Source organism: Arachis hypogaea, chromosome 14, assembly GCF_003086295.3.
Source record: "Arachis hypogaea cultivar Tifrunner chromosome 14, arahy.Tifrunner.gnm2.J5K5, whole genome shotgun sequence".
Taxonomy (NCBI): Eukaryota; Viridiplantae; Streptophyta; class Magnoliopsida; order Fabales; family Fabaceae; genus Arachis; species Arachis hypogaea.
Window position 1 is genome coordinate 93,822,509 of NC_092049.1, and position 16,688 is coordinate 93,839,196.

The 16,688-nt window shown below is 39.4% G+C and overlaps 2 non-coding genes across 2 annotated transcripts; both read left to right on the plus strand.

Moving 5' to 3' along the window:
- Nucleotides 1–1,414: 1,414 nt before the first annotated feature.
- Nucleotides 1,415–1,522, plus strand: LOC112745943 (small nucleolar RNA R71). The gene has a single exon (XR_003173847.1). It is a non-coding gene; the product is annotated as a small nucleolar RNA R71 (small nucleolar RNA).
- A 13,337-nt stretch (nucleotides 1,523–14,859) lies between these two features.
- On the plus strand, nucleotides 14,860–14,965 carry LOC112746300 (small nucleolar RNA R71). The gene has a single exon (XR_003174191.1). It is a non-coding gene; the product is annotated as a small nucleolar RNA R71 (small nucleolar RNA).
- Nucleotides 14,966–16,688: the final 1,723 nt, after the last annotated feature.

Genomic DNA, 16,688 nt, shown 5'->3' on the forward strand with positions numbered 1-16,688 from the left:
CTGTGGCCAGGAAAGGTCTTCCTAGGATGATGGATTCATCCTCTTCCTTTCCAGTATCCAGGACTATGAAATTAGTAGGGATGTAAAGGCCCTCAACCTTTTCTAATACATCTTCTACTTGTCCATAAGCCTGTTTTCTTGAGCTGTCTGCCATCTCTAGTGAGATTTTAGCAGCTTGCACCCCATAGATTCCCAGTTTCTCTATTACAGAGAGGGGCATGAGGTTTATTCCTGAACCAAGGTCACACAGAGCTTTAAAGATCATAATGCCTATGGTACAGGGTATTATGAACTTTCCAGGATCCTGTCTCTTCTGAGGTAATGTCAGTTGATCCAGATCACTCAGTTCATTGATGAACAAGGGAGGTTCGACTTCCCAAGTGTCAATACCAAATAATTTGGCATTCAGCTTCATGATTGCACCAAGAAACTTGACAGTTTGCTCTTCAGTAACATCCTCATTCTCTTCAGAAGAGGAATACTCATCAGAGCTCATGAAGGGTATAAGGAGGTTCAATAGAATCTCTATGGTCTCTAGATGAGTCTCAGATTCCTTTGGTTCCTCAGAGGGAAGCTCCTTATTGATCACTGGACGTCCCAGGAGATCTTCCTCCTTGGGATTCACGTCCTCTCTTCTCCTCACAGGTTCGGCCATGGCGCTTATGTCAATGGCCTTGCACTCTCCTTTTGGATTCTCTTCTGTATTGCTTGGGAGAGTATTAGGAGGGATTTCAGTGATCCTTTTACTCAGCTGGCCCACTTGTGCTTCCAAATTTCTAATGGAAGACCTTGTTTCATTCATGAAACTTATAGTGGCCTTAGATAGATCAGAGACTAGATTTGCTAAATTAGAAGCATTTTGTTCAGAGTTCTCTGTATGTTGCTGAGTGGATGATGGAAAAGGCTTGCTGTTGCTAAACCTGTTTCTTCCACCATTATTAAAGCCTTGTTGGGGCTTTTGATCCTTCCATGAGAAATTTGGATGATTTCTCCATGTTGAGTTATAGGTATTTCCATAAGGTTCACCTAAGTAATTTACCTCTGCTATTGCAGGGTTCTCAGGATCATAGGCTTCTTCTTTAGAAGATGCCTCTTGAGTACTGTTGGATGCAACTTGCATTCCATGCAGACTCTGAGAAATCATATTGACTTGCTGAGTCAATATTTTATTCTGAGCCAATATGGCATTCAGAGTATCAACCTCAAGAACTCCCTTCTTCATAGGCGTCCCATTACTCACAGGATTCCTTTCAGAAGTGTACATGAACTGGTTATTAGCAACCATGTCAATGAGTTCTTGAGCTTCTGTAGGCGTTTTCTTTAGGTGAATGGATCCACCTGCAGAAGTGTCCAGTGACATCTTTGATAACTCAGATAAACCATCATAGAATATATCCAGGATGGTCCATTCTGAAAGCATGTCAGAAGGACACTTTTTGGTCAACTGTTTGTATCTTTCCCAAGCTTCATAGAGGGATTCACCTTCTTTCTGCCTGAAGGTTTGAACATCAGCTCTAAGCTTGCTCAGCTTTTGAGGAGGAAAGTACTTGGCTAAGAAAGCCATGACCAGCTTATCCCAAGAGTTCAGGTTGTCTTTGGGTTGAGAATCCAACCATAATCTAGCTCTGTCTCTTACAGCAAAAGGGAAAAGCATGAGCCTGTAGACTTCAGGATCTACTCCATTAGTCTTAACAGTATCACATATCTGCAAGAATTCAGTTAAGAACTGAAAAGGATCTTCAGATGGAAGTCCATGAAACTTGCAGTTCTGCTGCATTAGAGAAACTAATTGAGGTTTCAGCTCAAAGTTGTTTGCTCCAATGGCAGGAATGGAGATGCTTCTTCCATGTAAATTGGAATTAGGTGCAGTGAAGTCACCAAGCATTCTCCTTGCATTGTTGTTGGGTTCGGCTGCCATCTCCTTTACTTGTTCAAAATTTTCAATCAAGTTGTCTCTGGATTGTTGTAATTTAGCTTCTCTTAATTTTTTCTTCAGAGTCCTTTCAGGTTCTGGATCAGCTTCAACAAGAATGCCTTTTTCTCTGTCCCTGCTCATAAGAAAGAGGAGAGAAAAAGAAAAGAAGAGGAATCCTCTATGTCACAGTAAAGAGGATCCTTATTGTTAGTAGAAGAAAAGAAGAAGAAATTCGAACATAGATAGAAGAGGGGGTTCGAATTTGGTGATGATGTGAGGAAGAGATGTTAGTTAATGAATGAATAAATAGAATAGGATGAGAGAGAAGGAGGGAATTTTCGAAAATTATTTTTGAAAAGGAGTTAGTGATTTTTGAAAATTGGTTTTTGAAAATTGTTAGTATTTTCGAAAATTTTTGAAATAAAAAATAAAAATAATTAGTTAATTAAAAAGAAATTTTTTGAAAAAGGGGGAAGATATTTTCGAAAATTAGAGAGAGAGAGTTAGTTAGGTAGTTTTGAAAAAGTTAAGAAACAAACAAAAAGTTAGTTAGTTAGTTGAAACAAATTTTGAAAAGATAAGAAGTTAGGAAGTTAGAAAAGATATTTTGAAAAGATATTTTTGAAAAAGATAAGATAAGAAGATATTTTAGAAACAAATTTTGAAAAAGATTTGATTTTTTTTTTTAAAAAATCTCAATTAATGACTTGATTCACAAGATATGATTCTAGAACTTAAAGTTTGAATCTTTCTTAACAAGCAAGTAACAAACTTCAAATTTTTGAATCAAAACATTAATTGATTATGTTATTTTCGAAAATTTGGTATAAAAATAAGAAAAATATTTTTGAAAAATATTCTTGGAATTTTCGAAAATAACTAAGAATTTTGAAAAAGATTTGATTTTTGAAAAAGATTTTAAAAAAGATAAGATTTTCAAACTGAAAATTTGATTTGACTCATAAGAAACAACTTGATTTTAAAAATTTTTGAAAAAGTCAACTCAAATTTTCGAATTTGATGAGAGAAAAAGGGAAAGATATTTTTTTGATTTTTGAATTTTTATGATGCAAGAGGAAAACACTAAAAGGATGCAATGCATGAAATTTTTAGATCAAAACAATGAATGCATGCAAGAATGCTATGAATGTCAAGATGAACACCAAGAACACTATGAATGTCATGATGAACATCAAGAACATATTTTTGAAAAATTTTTAATGCAAAGAAAACATGCAAGACACCAAACTTAGAATTCTTTAATGCCTAGACACCAAGAATTCAAGAATGCATATGAAAAACACTATACAACACAAAACAAAAATTCATCAAGATCAAACAAGAAGACTTACCAAGAACAACTTGAAGATCATGAAGAACACTATGAATGCATGAAATTTTCGAAAAATGCTAGATGCATATGCAATTGACACCAAACTTATGATATGACTCAAGACTCAAACAAGAAACAGAAAAATATTTTTGATTTTTATGATTTTCTAAATTTCTTGGATTTTTATTTTATATTTTTCGAAAATTATTTAGAAAGAAAGAAAAATAAGGATTCCAAAATTTTTAATATGAATTCCAGGAATCTTGCCATGTTAGTCTAAAGCTTCAGTCCAGGAATTAGACATGACTCACTAGCCAGCCAAGCTTTCAATGAAAGCTCCGGTCCAAAACACTAGACATGGCCAATGGCCAGCCAAGCTTCAGCAAACATATGAGTGTAATTCATTCAATTTTAATCCAAAATCTCAGTCCAAAAGAATTTAGACATGGCTTTACAGCCAGCCAGGCTTCACATGCTTCATGAAACACTAGAATTCATTCTTAAAAATCTTGAATAAAATTTTTGAAAACATTTTTATATTATTTTCGAAAACAGATGAGAAAATTTTTGAAAATATTTTTTTTGAAAAGAAAACAAAAAGAAAATTACCTAATCTGAGCAACAAGATGAACCGTCAGTTGTCCAAACTCAAACAATCCCCGGCAACGGCGCCAAAAACTTGGTGCACGAAATTGTGATGTCCAGGCTCAAATTATTCCTGGCACGTGAGCAACTTGGTATGCGTAATCATAATTGTCACAACTTCGATACAACTAACCAACAAGTGCACTGGGTCGTCCAAGTAATACCTTACGTGAGTAAGGGTCGAATCCCACGGAGATTGTTGGTATGAAGCAAGCTATGGTCACCTTGCAAATCTCAGTCAGGCAGATATAAAGTGATAATGATGTTTTCGAATATTATATAATAAAATAGGGATAGAGATACTTATGTAAATCATTGGTAGGAATTTTAGATAAGCGAATGGAGATGCTTTTCGTTCCTCTGAACCTCTGCTTTCCTTCTATCTTCATCCAATCAGTCTTACTCCTTTCCATGGCTGGCTTTATGCAAGGGCATCACCGTTGTCAGTGGCTACATCCCCTCCTCTCAGTGAATAATATGCTTACGCACCCTGTCACGGCACGGCTATTCATCTGTCGGTTCCCGATCATGCTGGAATAGGATTCACCCTCCTTTTGCGTCTGTCACTAACGCCCAGCACTCGCGAGTTTGAAGCTCGTCACAGTCATTCAATCATTGAATCCTACTCGGAATACCACAGACAAGGTTTAGACTTTTCGGATTCTCTTGAATGCCGCCATCATTCTAGCTTACGCCACGAAGATTCTGGTTAGGAGATCTAAGAGATATTCATTCTAGCTTAATTCATGTAGAACAGAAGTGTTTGTCAGGCACGCGTTCATAAGGGAGAAGGATGATGAGCGTCACACATAATCATCACCTTCATCACATTCTTGGGTGCGAATGGATATCTTAGAAGTGAAATAAGATGAATTGAATAGAAAACAGTAGTACTTTGCATTAATCTTTGAGGAACAGCAGAGCTCCACACCTTAATCTATGGAGTGTAGAAACTCTACCGTTGAAAATACATAAGTGAAGGTCCAGGCATGGCCGAGATGGCCAGCCCCCTATTGTGATCTAAGATAGCATACAACTGATCAAAAGATGCCTCATACAATAGTAAGAGGTCCTATTTATAATAAACTAGCTACTAGGGTTTACATGAGTAAGTAATTGATGCATAAATCCACTTCTGGGGCCCACTTGGTGTGTGTTTGGGCTGAGCCTGAGTGTTGCACGTGCAGAGGCCATTTGTGGAGTTGAACGCCTGTTTCTGTGCCAGTTTGGGCGTTCAACTCCAGCTTTTGATCCTTTTCTGGCGCTGGACGCCAGAATTTGGCAGAGAACTGGCGTTGAACGCCAGTTTACGTCATCTATCCTTGTGCAAAGTATGGACTATTATATATTGCTGGAAAGCCCTGGATGTCTACTTTCCAACGCAATTGGGAGCATGCCATTTCGTATTCTGTAGCTCCAGAAAATCCACTTTGAGTGCAGGGAGGTCAGAATCCAACAGCATCAGCAGTCCTTTTTCAGCCTGAATCAGATTTTTGCTCAGCTCCTTAAATTTCAGCCAGAAAAATACCTGAAATTACAGAAAAACACACAACTCATAGTAAAGTCCAGAAATATGAATTTTTTCTAAAAACTAATGAAAATAGACTAAAAATTAACTAGAACATACTCAAAATTATATGAAATTAACCCCAAAAAGCGTATAAAATATCCGCTCATCACAACACCAAACTTAAACTGTTGCTTGTCCTCAAGCAACTAGACAAATAAAATAGAAGACTAATAGGTTGAGAAGCAATAGTATCTTAGAGTTTTTGATTGAAGCTCAGATTCTAATTAGATGAGCGGGACTAGTAGCTTTTTGCTTCTGAACAGTTTTGGCATCTCACTTTATCCATTGAAGCTCAGAGTGATTGGCATCTATAGGAACTCAGAATTCAGATAGTGTTATTGATTCTCTTAGTTCAGCGTGATGATTCTTGAACACAGCTTCTTTATGAGTCTTGGCTGTGGCCCTAAGCACTTTGTTTTCCAGTATTACCACCGGATACATAAATGCCACAGACACATAATTGGGTGAACCTTTTCAGATTGTGACTCAGCTTTGCTCAAGTCCCCAGTTAGAGGTGTCCAGGGTTCTTAAGCACACTCTTCTTTTTTCTTGGACCTTGACTTTAACCGCTCAGTCTCAAGTTTTCACTTGACACCTTCACGCCACAAGCACATGGTTAGGGACAGCTTGGTTTAGCCGCTTAGGCCAGGATTTTATTCCTTCGTGGCCCTCCTATCCACTGATGCTCAAAGCCTTGGGATCCTTTTCATTCCCCTTGCCTTTTGGTTTTAAGGGCTATTGGTTCTTTGCTCTTGCCTCTTGGTTTTAAGAGCTTTTGGCTTTTTCTGCTTGCTTTTTCTTTTTCTTTCTATAATTTTTTTTCACTTTTTTTTTTCTGCAAGCTTTGTTCTTCGCTGCTTTTTCTTGCTTCAAGAATCATTTTTATGATTTTTCAGATTATCAATAACATGTCTCATGTTCATCATTCTTTCAAGAGCCAACATATTTAACAGTCTTAAGCAACAAATTCAAAAGACATATGCACTGTTCAAGCATTCATTCAGAAGACAGAAAGCATTGCCACCACATTTAACTAATTAGAATTTCTCTTATTAAAACTCGAAATTTTATTGCCTCTTATTCAAAAGATCTACTACTTTATTCATGTTTGCTGATGATGAGAAAAATAAACTATAGCTTAATTGGGGATAAAATCAAAATAGACACTAATTACTACTAATGATCATGTAATGAAGACACAAACATAGATAAGCACTTAACATAGAGAAAACGAAAAACAGAGAAAGTAAGAACAAGGAACGAGTCCACCTTAGTGATGATAGCATTTCCTTCTTGAGGCACCAATGATGTTCTTGAGCTCTTTTATGTCTCTTCCTTGCCTTTGTGGCTTGATTCCTAGTGATTTTTGGTATTTCTATCCTCAGTTGCTTCCAATAATTATGTGGAGGGAAGTGCATCCCTTGAGGTATCTCTTGATTTGCAGCCACATGTTCTACCACTGAGCTATAGATCCTTCACATAATTGTTTTACCACACCAAACTTAGAATGTTGCTCGCCCTCGAGCAAAAGAAGAGGGAATAGATGAAAAAGAAGATGTGGAAAGAAAAAAACTAGGATTATGAGGAGGGAAGGTGGGGATCCTGTGGGGTCCACAGATCTTGAAATGATCCTGTGAGGTCCACAGATCTTGAGGTGTCAAGGCATTTACATCCCTGCACCAATTTGGGCATGCAAAATGCCCTTGCACACAACTCTGGGCGTTCAGCGCCAGGTTGGTGCCCATTTTGGGCGTTCAACGCCCATTTACTAGCCATTTCTGGCGTTGAACGCCAGAACCATGCTTGTTCTGGGCGTTCAGCGCCAGAACCATGCTCTGTTCTGGCGTTGAACGCCAGACAGGTGCTTCCTCCAGGGTGTGATTTTTCTTCTGCTGTTTTTGATTCCGTTTTCAATTTTTAATATTTATTTTGTGACTCCACATGATCATGAACCTAATAAAACATGAAAAACCATGAAAGTAAATAAAAATTGGGTTGCCTCCCAACAAGCGCTTCTTTAATGTCCTTAGCTGGACCTTGCTGAGCTTTTAATCTAGCTTCAGCCTTGAGCATTCTTGCTCAATGTTGCCTTCTAGATAATGCTTGATTCTCTATCCATTGACAATGAACTTCTTATCAGAATCAATATCTTGAAGCTCCACATAACCATATGGTGATACACTTGTAATCACGTATGGTCCCCTCTACCGGGATTTCAGTTTCCCGGGGAATAGCCTGAGTCTAGAGTTAAACAACAGAACCTTCTGTCCTGGTTCAAAGATTCTAGATGACAGCTTTCTGTCATGCCACTTTTTTTATTTTTCTTTATATAGCTTGGCATTTTCGAAAGCTGTGAATCTGAACTCCTCTAGCTCATTTAGCTGGAGCAATCTTTTTTCTCCTGCTAATTTGGCATCAAAGTTTAGGAATCTGGTTGCCCAGTAGGCCTTATGTTCCAGTTCCACGGGCAGGTGACATGCCTTACCATACACCAGTTGGTATGGAGAGGTCCTTATAGGGGTCTTGAATGCTGTTCTGTAAGCCCACAGAGCATCATCCAAGCTCCTTGCCCAATCCTTTCTACGGGTATTTACTGTCCGTTCCAGGATTCTCTTTAATTCTCTGTTAGAGACTTCAGCCTGCCCATTGGTTTGTGGATGATATGGAGTGGCCACCTTGTGGCGAATTCCATACCGAACCATGGCAGAGTAAAGCTGTTTATTGCAGAAGTGAGTGCCCCCATCACTGATTAGTACTCTAGGGACACCAAACCTGCTAAAAATATGTTTCTGGAGGAACTTCAGCACTGTTTTAGTATCATTGGTGGGTGTGGCAATAGCCTCAACCCATTTTGATACATAGTCAACTGCCACCAGAATATAAGTGTTTGAGTATGATGGTGGGAAAGGTCCCATGAAGTCAATTCCCCATACGTCAAACAACTCAATTTCCAAGATTCCTTGTTGAGGCATGGCGTAACCATGAAGCAGATTACCAGCTCTTTGGCAACTGTCACAATTACGTACAAACTCTCGGGAATCTTTATAGAGTGTGGGCCAATAGAAGCCACATTGGAGGACCTTGGTGGCTGTTCGCTCACCTCCGAAATGGCCTCCATATTGAGATCCGTGGCAATGCCACAGGATCCTCTGTGCTTCTTCTCTAGGCACACACCTACGGATAATTCCGTCTGCACATCTCTTAAAGAGATAAGGTTCATCCCACAAGTAGTACTTTGCATCAGTAATTAATTTCTTCTTTTGTATCCTGTTGTACTCCTTGGGTATGAACCTTGCAGCTTTATAGTTTGCAATATCGGCAAACCATGGTGCTTCCTGAATGGCGAATAAATGCTCATCAGGAAACGTCTCAGAGATCTCTAGAGAAGGGGGGGACGTCCCTTCCACTGGCTCTATCCGGGACAGATGATCAGCCACTTGGTTCTCTGTCCCTTTTCTGTCTCTTATTTCTATATCAAACTCTTGCAGAAGCAATACCCATCTGATGAGTCTGGGTTTTGAATCCTGCTTTGTGAGTAGATATTTAAGAGCAGCATGGTCAGTATACACAATCACTTTTGATCCTACTAAGTATGATCTGAATTTGTCAATGGTGTAAACCACTGCAAGTAATTCTTTTTCTGTGGTTGTGTAATTTTTCTGGGCGTCATTTAGAACGCGACTGGCATAATAAATGACATGCAGAAGCTTGTCATGCCTCTGTCCCAATACTGCACCAATGGCATGATCACTGGCATCACACATTAGCTCAAATGGTAATGTCCAGTCTGGTGCAGAAATGACTGGTGCTGTGACCAGCTTAGCTTTCAGCGTTTCAAACGCCTGCAGTCACTCTGTGTCAAACACAAATGGCGTGTCAGCAGCTAGCAGATTGCTTAGAGGTTTTGCGATTTTTGAAAAATCCTTTATAAACCTTCTATAGAATCCTGCATGCCCCAGAAAGCTTCTGATTGCCTTAACATTGGCAGGTGGTGGTAATTTTTCAATTACCTCTATTTTTGCTTGATCCACCTCTATTCCCTTGTTTGAGATTTTATGCCCAAGAACAATTCCTTCATTCACCATGAAGTGACACTTTTCCCAGTTTAAAACTAGGTTGGTTTCTTGGCATCTTTTCAAAACAAGTTTCAGGTGATCAAGACAGGAGCTGAATGAGTCTCCATATACTGAGAAGTCATCCATGAAGACTTCCAGAAATTTTTCCACCATGTCAGAGAAAATAGAGAGCATGCATCTCTGGAAGGTTGCAAGCGCATTACATAGCCCAAACGGCATCCTTCTATAAGCAAACACTCCTGATGGACATGTGAATGCTGTTTTCTCTTGATCCTGGGGATCTACTGCAATCTGGTTATAGCCTGAGTAGCCATCCAAAAAGCAGTAATAATCATGACCTGCTAGTCTTTCTAGCATCTGGTCTATGAATGGTAAAGGAAAATTATCCTTTCTGGTGGCTGTATTGAGCCTTCTGTAGTCAATACACATGCGCCACCCTATAACTGTTCTTGTAGGAACCAGTTCATTTTTTTCATTATGAATCACTGTCATGCCTCCCTTTTTTGGGACGACTTGAACAGGGCTTACCCAGGGGCTATCAGAAATAGGATAAATAATCCCAGCCTCCAGTAATTTGGTGACCTCTTTCTGCACCACTTCCTTCATGGCTGGATTTAACCGCCTCTGTGGTTGAACCACTGGTTTGGCATTATCCTCCAATAGGATTTTGTGCATGCATCTAGCTGGGCTTATGCCCTTAAGGTCTCCTATGGACCACCCAAGAGCTGTCTTGTGTGTCCTTAGCACTTGAATAAGTGCTTCCTCTTCCTGTGAATTTAAAGCAGAGCTTATGATCACTGGAAAAGTGTCACCTTCTCCCAGAAATGCATATTTCAAGGATGGTGGTAGTGGCTTGAGCTCGGGTTTAGGAGGTTTTTCCTCTTTCAGAAGAAAGTTCAGAGGCTCTTTCATGTCCTCTGAATCCTCCAAATCAGGCTGAACATCTTTAAAGATGTCTTCCAACTCTGATTTGAGACTCTCAGCCATGTTGATCTCTTCTACCAAAGAGTCAATGAGATCAACTTTCATGCAGTCTGTTGATGTGTCTGGATGCTGCATGGCTTTGACAGCGTTCAACTTAAACTCATCATCATTGACTCTCAGGGTTATTTCCCCCTGTTGGACGTCAATGAGGGATCGTCCAGTTGCTAGGAAGGGTCTTCCTAGAATGAGAGTAGCACTCTTGTGCTCCTCCATTTCCAGCACAACAAAGTCAGTGGGAAAGGCGAATGGCCCAACTCTGACAATCATGTCTTCAATCACGCCTGATGGGTATTTAGTGGAACCATCAGCAAGTTGGAGACATATCCGGGTTGGTTTAACTTCTTCAGTTAAGCCAAGCTTCCTGATAGTGGATGCAGGTATTAGGTTGATGCTTGCCCCAAGATCGCATAAAGCTGTCTTGGTGCAATCACTTTCTAATATGCATGGTATCAGAAAACTCCCAGGGTCTTTAAGCTTTTCAGGAAAGCTTTTCAGGATGACTGCACTGCATTCTTCAGTGAGGAGAACTCTTTTTGTTTCTCTCCACTCCTTTTTATGACTCAAGATCTCTTTCATGAACTTGGCATAAGAAGGTATTTGCTTAAGTGCCTCTGCAAATGGAATCTTTATTTCAAGAGTCCTTAGATAATCTGCAAAGTGAGCAAATTGCTTATCCTGCTCTTCTTTCCGGAGTTTTTGAGGATAAGGTATCTTGGCTTTATATTCCTCAACCTTAGTGGTTAAAGAAGCCTTTTTAGAGGGGTTGTTATCAGCACTTGTGTGTGTCTGATCCCTCACTGGCAATTGAGTGCCAGAGTCAGAAGCTGGAGTGACGTTAGACGCCAGCTCACTGTCTGTTCCTGGCGCCTGAACGCCAGAAATGTGCCCATTTTGGGCGTTCAACGCTGGATTCTGCCCCATTTGGGCGTTCAACGCCAGATTCTTGCCCATTTCTGGCGTTGAACGCTAATTCTGCCTTGTTTCTGACGTTGAACGCCAGTTTTGGGCATGGTCTGGGCGTTCAGCGCCAGCCTTCCACCCATTTTCTGGCGTTTTAGCGCCAGAATTATTTTTCCTTGGGCTCTTACTGTCCTCAGGTGAATCTTTGGTGGGTTGCTCATTTCTTGAATTTTTGATGCCTTGAGGTGGGGTATTTAATGTTTTCCCACTCCTTAATTGAACTGCTTGGCATTCTTCTGCTATTTGCCTTGATAGCTGCTGCTTTGTTTGCTTAAACTGTTCGTCCATATGTATATTAGCTATCCTTGTCTCCTGTAGCCTGTCCTTGAATTCAGCTAGCTGCTTTGTTAGAAAATCCAATTGCTAATTGAATTCAGCAGCTTGTTTTACAGTACTGAATTCAGCAGTTACTGTTTTAACCTCTTCATTCATGGAAGGGTTGCTGCTTAGGTACAGATGCTGATTCCTGGCAACTGTATCAATGAGCTCTTGAGCCTCTTCAATTGTCTTTCTCATATGGATAGATCCACCAGCTGAGTAATCTAGAGACATCTGAGCTCCTTCTGCAAGCCCATAGTAGAAGATGTCTAACTGAACCCACTCTGAAAACATTTCAGAGGGGCATTTTCGTAGCATCTCTCTGTATCTCTCCCAGGCATCATAAAGAGATTCATTATCTCCTTGTTTAAAGCCTTGGATGTCCAGCCTTAGCTGTGTCATCCTTTTTGGAGGAAAATACTGATTCAGGAATTTTTCTGTCAGCTGTTTCCATGTTCTTATGCTGGCCTTAGGTTGGTTATTTAACCACCTCTTAGCTTGATCTTTTACAGCAAATGGAAACAGTAATAGTCTGTAGACATCCTGATCTATTTCCTTATCATGCACTGTGTCAGCAATTTGTAAAAATTGTGCCAGAAACTCTGTAGGTTCTTCCTGTGGAAGACCGGAATACTGACAACTTTGCTGCACCATGATAATGAGCTGAGGATTCAACTCAAAGCTACTAACTCCAATGGAGGGTATGCAGATGCTACTCCCATATGAAGCAGTAGAGGGGTTAGAATATGACACCAGAGTCCTCCTGTACTGTTCATTTCCACTTATGTCCATGATGGATAAAGGGATATAACTTGGATTGATTTACCTTTTTATTTATTTTATTTTATTTACTAAAATTTTTTTTTTGAAAATAAAATAAAAATAAAAATAAATAAAAGTGGGTGAAGATTTTCGAAAAATTGAGGAGAGAGGAAATGGTTAGGAAGTTTTGAAAAAGATATGATTTTTTTTTTTAAAAAAATGATTTTCGAAAAAGATGCTTTAAAAATAGAGGGAAAAGATATTTTTGGATGTTTAAGGGAAAAGGGAGAAACAAAAAGATAGCACAGGATTTAAAATTTTTAGATCTAATGCTCCTTATTTTTCGAAAATTTTTGGAGGGAAAACACCAAGGAACACCAAACTTAAAAATTTTAAGATCAAGACACAAGAAAAACTCAAGAACACTAGGGAAGAACACCAAACTTAAAATTTTTTAGAAAACCAAAAGAAATTTTTGAAATTTTTTTTTTTTTGAAAAATCAACAAGAAAACACCAAACTTAAAGTTTGGCACAGGATTTAATAAAAAAAAATATTTTTGAAAAAGATTTTAAAAATATGATAGCCAATTACCATGAACATAAACACCACGTTCTAACTAATTGAGTTATAAATTTAAAGTGTTTTAACAAGGGATAAATAATAAAAAGACTCTAAACTAAAAAGAAAAATTTTTCCTAATCTAAGCAACAAAATAAACCGTTAGTTGTCCAAACACGAACAATCCCCGGTAACGGCGCCAAAAACTTGGTGCACGAATTATGAATTACACTTTTCACAACTCGTACCACTGACCAGCAAGTGCACTGGGTCGTCCAAGTAATACCTCACGTGAGTAAGGGTCGAATCCCACGGAGATTGTTAGTTTGAAGCAATCTATGGTTATTTTGTAAATCTTAGTCAGGAAGTCAATTATGTTTATCAGTTGAATTGCAATTAAACAATAGAGCATGGATTAAAGGTTACTTGTTATGCAGTAATGGAGAATATGTTGGAGTTTTGGAGATGCTTTGTCTTCTGAATCTCTGCTTTCCTCTGTCCTCTTGATCACGCACGCACGTCCTCCTATGGTAAGCTGTGTGTTGGTGGATCACCGTTGTCAATGGCTACCTTCCATCCTTCCAGTGAACACTACGCTCACGCGCTCTGTCACAGCACGGCTAATCACCGGTTGGTTCTCGATTCGGTTGGAATAGGATTTACTATCCTTTTGCGTCTGTCACTAACGCCCAGCCTTCAGGAGTTTGAAGCTCGTCACAGTCATTCAATCCTTGAATCCTACTCGGAATACCACAGACAAGGTTTAGACTTTCCGGATTCTCATGAATGCCGCCATCAGTTCTAGCTTATACCACGGAGATTCTGATTAAGGAATCTAAGAGATACTCATTCAATCGTATATAGAACGAAGGTGGTTGTCAGGCACACATTCATGATTTGAGGAAGGTGATGAGTGTCACAGATCATCACCTCCATCACAGTTAAGCGCGAATGAACATCTTAGATAGGAACAAGCGTGTTTGAATGGAAAACAGAAATACTTGCATTAATTCATCGAGACACAGCAGAGCTCCTCACCCCCAACAATGGGGTTTAGAGACTCATGCCGTCAGAGAATACAAAGTTTTGATCTGAAATGTCATGAGATACAAAATAAGTCTCTAAAAGTTGTTTAAATACTAAACTAGTAGCCTAGGGTTACAAAATATGAGTAGACTATGATGGATGATGCAGAGATCCACTTCTAGGGCCCACTTGGTGTGTGCTGGGCTGAGACTTAAGCAATTCACGTGCAGAGGCCATTTGTGGAGTTGAACGCCAGTTTTTATGCCAGTTTGGGCGTTCAACTCCAGCTTTTGATCCTTTTCTGGCGCTGGACGCCAGAATTGGGCAGAGAACTGGCGTTGAACGCCAGTTTACGTCGTCTATCCTTGTGAAAAATATGGACTATTATATATTGCTGGAAAGCCCTGGATGTCTACTTTCCAACGCAATTGGGAGCATGCCATTTCGAGTTCTGTAGCTCCAGAAAATCCACTTTGAGTGCAGGGAGGTCAGAATCCAACAGCATCAGCAGTCCTTTTTCAGCCTGAATCAGATTTTTGCTCAGCTCCTTCAATTTCAGCCAGAAAAATACCTGAAATTACAGAAAAACACACAACTCATAGTAAATTCCAGAAATATGAATTTTTCCTAAAAACTAATGAAAATAGACTAAAAATTAACTAGAACATACTCAAAATTATATGAAATTAACCCCAAAAAGCGTATAAAATATCCGCTCATCAGACACCTCCTTGTTAAGTCTTTGAACCTCTCCCATGCTTCATACAGAGTCTCACCATCCTGTTGCCTGAAGGTTTGAACCTCAGCTCTCAGCCTATTGATTCGTTGAGGAGGGTAGAATCTTGCTAAGAATTTGTTCACCACATCCTCCCAAGTTGTCAAGATCTCCCTTGGGAAGGATTCCAGCCACTTGGCTGCCTTGTCTCTGAGTGAGAAGGTAAATAAGAGCAATCTATAGGCGTCAGGATGAATGCCATTAGATTTCACTGTGTCACATATTCTCAGGAAGGTGGTCAAATGTTGGTTGGGATCTTCTTGAACACTTCCTCCAAACGAACAGTTGTTTTGAACAAGGGTGATGAGCTGTGGTTTAAGTTCAAAGTTGTTGGCATGGATTGTTGGCTTTTGGATGCTACTTCCACAATTGCCTGGGTTTGGATTAATGTAAGAGCCTAAAACTCTTCTATCCTCCCTAGCATGATTTGCTCCACCTCCTCTGCCATGGTTGTGAGTTTCTTCTTCATGATGATTTTCCATGTTTTTTTCCATGTTTGGTTCAAAGTATTCCTCAAACTGTTCCTCTTCTTCTTCAGCACCAACTACTCATTTTTCTCTTGCCTCCCTCCTTAGTCTAAGGAAGGTTCTCTCTGGTTCAGAATCAAAGGAAGTTGAAGCCCCGCTTCTTCTCCCTGTCATACAACCAACAAGTACAAGCAAAGAAAATAGGCGCAGATAGTATTTGTGTCAGAGTTATTGTTAGTTGTGGGTGATGCAATATATCAAACAGTTAGTGGGTTAGCAAACAGAATTTGAAAATAACAAAGAGAAACAAAAGAGTAGAGGAGAAGGGAAGAAGTTTAGCTAAAACAAAAAAGTAAATCTCTCAAACAGAAAATGAAATACACAAAATAAAATGCTCAATCTAGTGATCTTCCAATCTAATCATTGTTGATGCACAATCAATCCCCGGCAACGGCGCCATAAACTTGGTGCGTGGAAAACTTGTCTCTCAACAAATCTCCCTTCGGCAAGTGTACCGAAGTTGTCGTCAAGTAAAAACTCATAATAGAGTGAGGTCGAATCCCACAGGGATTGATTGATCAAGCAACTTTAATTAGAAGAATGTTCTAGTTGAGCGAATCCAGAATTTGGGTTGAGAGTTGCAGAAAATAAAATGGCGGGAATGTAAATAACAGAAAAGTAAATGCTAGAATTAAAGGACTGGAAGTAAATGACTGAAAATAAATTGCATAATTGTAAATGGGAATGGGGGATTTGCTCATAAAAGTAAGTCGCAGAAATTAAAGAGAATGGGTAAGATTAGAGATGGGGAGTTCGTTGGGCTTAGGAGATGTTGCAATTCTCCGGATCAAGTTCATTTTCATCTCTTCCTCAATCAATGCACTCATTGATCTCCTTGGCAATCTTAAGTGATTGAATTACAATCCCTTGCAATTCAATCTCTCAAATCTTGATTAATAGCCAATTCCTTGGTCAATTGCTCATGAGAAGAGATGAAGTATGGTCACTGATTATACCACATGCATTTCCCAAACCAAGTATTGAGAGGGTTACAGTCACATACCCATCCAAACCCAATTTGGTCCAGCATGAGAAAGCATTTCTAGCTTGATCTCTTCATTCCTCTTCCAAGGTTCAAAAGAGATCCAAGTTTGAATAGCTTCTCTTCCAAGATAACTACTCAATTGGATGAAGATCGAAAGCTTTCAAGTAAAATCAAGAGGAAAGATAGAAGAAGAACAATAAAAATTAGTATTGATCCATCAAATTACAACAGAGCTCCCTAACCCAATGAAAG